The 3,751-nt window shown below is 43.7% G+C and overlaps 1 long non-coding RNA gene across 2 annotated transcripts in view; it reads right to left on the reverse strand.

The window, feature by feature from the left end:
* Nucleotides 1–3,751, reverse strand: part of LOC104875816 — a 45,442-nt gene that overhangs the window by 36,467 nt on the left and 5,224 nt on the right. Inside the window, exon 3 of one of the 2 annotated variants that reach the window (XR_784185.1) lies at nt 3,032–3,173. The exons of the other annotated variant lie outside the window; for it this stretch is intronic. This is a non-coding gene — a long non-coding RNA (uncharacterized LOC104875816). Of the gene's footprint in view, nt 1–3,031; nt 3,174–3,751 lie in introns of those variants that run through there. 2 annotated transcript variants of the gene reach the window in all.

Below are 3,751 nucleotides of genomic sequence, written 5' to 3' on the forward strand. Positions count from 1 at the left end.
AAAAAAAAAAGAAGGTGCGTGCTCAAGGGACAAGAGAATCTGGCCCTGTGAACAGATGTAGGAGACAGGAGCAGGAGCAGCAAGCAGTGGTTTCTCCTTTCCTGTCGCTGACTTGTCTTGGGCTAAGAGTTTGCAATGTGGTCACTATGCATGGAGACAGGAGATAAAATCTTGTGCTGTTGTACAACATGGAGGTATGAGAATGGATTTTGTGGACTTTACATGAGCTTCGGATTCTAGAAAGCAGAAATGTTTTATTATTTTTAGGGATGAATGAAGAACTGAACCAAGAAGCTCTCCCAAGTTCATTAATAAACAGCAACAAATACACCCAACTCACTTTCTCTATCACATAACCTGGGCCAACCAGGACGTGCACACGAGTGTGTACACACACACACACACACACACTCCTTGCAAGAGTGCCCCCAAATCACACCATCTCAGTGATCACTGACTATGCCTCTCCTACCGAGTATGACCTCAGGTGCCTATGACTGCCCGCTGCCCTGACCACCAGACACCCGCAGCGTCCACCCTCAATAACTGGCTTCCTACCATGGGAGCAACACTCTCTTATTCCGTCCCATGATGGGCTTCCCTGGATCTGACACATAGTAGGCATCCATTAAAGCCAAGGCAAGAGAAAGGAAGGCCAGAGATTTTACAGCTTACGGAACATTAACCTGCCCTGGCTTCCATCATTATCTTGTTTCTTTTTCTCCTGACTCTGCTTCCAAGATCCCAGGGGGAAACCATGATTCAAAATCAAGATCAAATACCTTCTGCTCAAAATAAGTATATTTCCAGAAGACAGTCTACAGATATTTAAATAGATACTAAATTTCCATATGTATAAGAACTATAAAAGGAAAAACTCACAAGTTCACTCTAAGGAAATGGTTAAGTAAATATGGCACATCCTCACAGTAGAAAACTGTGCCACCTTAAAAAAAAACTGTTTAGAAGAATATTTACTTGCATGGGGAAAAAAATCTCAAAAACTACATTTAAGAAAAAACAGCAAATTGTACAATAAAATCTATAGTAGATCTCCTAATCTGGGGGAAATATATATACCTATATATATATGAATGAAAGAATAGAAGGGTACACCCAGGTAATTTTCAAAATGGTTATTTCTGGGTAATGAATCTTTATTCCTTTTATCTTTATACCTTTACATATCTTCCCCTGCACCATGCCAAATTTCCATGCAATGAATTTATAATCCAAAAAGGAAATTTACAAGAATAAAAGCCATATAAACAGTAAATAAGAGAGCAGTCTTGAGAAAGCCTCTGCATGCAAGTCAAGATTCCCAAACTATGATGCTCTCGTACCAGATGTCATGAAGCCAGGAAGGTTGTTTAATTTTCATTTCCCCAGATCAAGCTTCTCAGAAGCTTCTGTGGCTGGGTGAGTAGTTTTTGGCTTCTGGCTACTCTGCATAACAACCCACTTTCTAAACAAGGCTGACCATCATTTCTGGAGAAATGTGCAGGATTTCATACTTCAGTTCTCCCGAAATCTCAAATGGCACCACAGTTAATTTTATTTTTTTTGCTGATTTGCTTGTGCATGAGGCTTATTACTAACCCCAATGCACACACAGACAGGAAACCATAAAATAGTCACCAGACTACTCGGAGCCTCTGGAAGAGGGGTCTCCATGTGTACATGGTAACGTCTTCTTCTAACTGACATGATCGATCAAAGTGGCCATCAGCAGGAACACATCGGCAAGTGCATGGGTCTAATACAAACAATTTCAGCTCTTAGCTGGAAATACGAAGTCTAGTCTTTTCCCTGGGATTAACACAGCATTGGCTGGCTGGCAGAGGCTGCAGCAGTTACTTGATCTCTCAGTACCTCAGTCTCCCCACCTGCACAATGGAATTAATACTACATATCGATTGCCAGTGTGTATCTCTGGCCACACAGAGACATTTCTCTTTTACTCTTCCAATAACCACACTTCAAAGGTCTTTAATGTGCCAGGTATTAGAATTCTAGGATCTCTGGACCCAGTGTTACCCCCACCCTTTTTTTTTTTTTTTTGTACTGAGGATGAAACTCGGGTCCTTGTACTTGCAAGGCAGGTGGCAGCACCACTGAGCTAAATCCCCAGCCCTCCCAGTGTTACTCTTTATCTCCACAGATAGACTGAGATTTGCTGGTGTTATTGGGAGATGGAGGAACCTGTAAAAGTCCTAGAAGTCCTATAAGAGAAAGGACCCTGGGGGCATGTCCTTGAAGAAGTCACTAGAACCCCAGACTCTTTTCTCTCTCTCTCTCTCTCTCTCTCTCTCTCTCTCTCTCTCTCTCTCTCTCTGTCATTTTGCTCCCTGCCCACCATGAATTGATCAACTTCCCCTACAAGCACATCCACCGTAATGTACTTCTTCACCACAGGCCTAAATACAACTGGCTCAGCCAACCATGGACTGCGACCTCTGAAACTGTGAGCCACACAAACATTTCCTCCTTAGAAGTTGATTGCCTTGCTAGGCGTGGAGGCTGAGGCAGGAGGATCGCTGTGAGTTCCAGACCAGCCTGGGCTACATAGTGAGTTCCAGGTCAGTCTCAACTACGTAGTGAGACCCTGTCTCAAAAATCCAAAAAAAAAAAAGTTGATTGTCTCAGATATTTCATCACAGAGACAGAAAGCTGACTGACATAGCAGCAGAGGTACAGTAGAGGAAGAAGGAAGAATATAGGAGAAAAGTACCACAGCCGTATGACCTTGCTCGACAGACATCTCACAGCATGACCGACAATGGTATGAGTTATGTAGAAAGGTGTGGTTTCTCAGAATCACCTTCTAAGCTGGGACTCTCATTGCTACATGGCGGTTGTACCTGAAAATAATTAGACTTTGATTTGTTTTATTTTGCATCTACTTGTTTATTTCCTCATCTTTGTTTTGGCCATGCCACTAGGACATACTGACAGGCAGAAAGCAAAGTCATGGTAAACAAAAGGATGGCAACAGATGCTGCAGCAGAGTCAAGAGAGGGATGATTCCGCTTCGCTTTGGAGGAGGCAGAAACCCTTCTGTGGTCTCGCAGCAGGGAGAGAGGAGGCTCGCTCTCTGTGGGAGGCTGAGCTGCAGAATGCATATCCCCGGAGCAGTTGGAGCTCCCCACATAATACCGCCAAGGAGCCCTGCTCTTTAGATTGAAGAAAATAAATGATAAGAACTCAATTCTGGGATCTCTGGATTCTCTATAATAGCCCTGGAACAGCCCTGTGCCCTCAGAGTCACAGAAGCAGGGCCACCAGGGCCCTTCCTTGTGACACTGGTTCAAGTGTCACTGTGCAGCCTGGCGCAGGGTAGAGAGGAGGCTGTGTCTCCAGGATGTGTCTGAAACAAGTAGCAATAAGGCTTGTTTGAAGTTCGCCTCATGTTCCACACTTTTTCTTTTTTTGTGTGAATCTAACCCAAGCAGGCAATTTCCAAGCTTTAATTTGAAGAGGCCCAGACTCCTCTCAGATCTTTCCTAAGTAAAGGAACTGAAACAGAGGTGAGCCCGCAACACTTGCCTGTCAGGTGTCCTGTGCTGTGTGTCATGGGCATCAGGCCCCAAAGCAGGGAATAATTCACATTGGATGCGTGCAGGAGAATGGGATGCAGAAAGGCATCACTATGGATGGTGCAACCACGAATCCTTATATGAAAGGACTTAACCTTGAGAGTTACATAAGTAGGAACATAATAGCAGTCTGCATTAATATATATATATATATA

The sequence above is a fragment of the Fukomys damarensis genome, unplaced genomic scaffold (genome assembly GCF_012274545.1).
Source record: "Fukomys damarensis isolate Sample0158 unplaced genomic scaffold, DMR_v1.0_HiC HiC_scaffold_30, whole genome shotgun sequence".
NCBI lineage: Eukaryota > Metazoa > Chordata > Mammalia > Rodentia > Bathyergidae > Fukomys > Fukomys damarensis.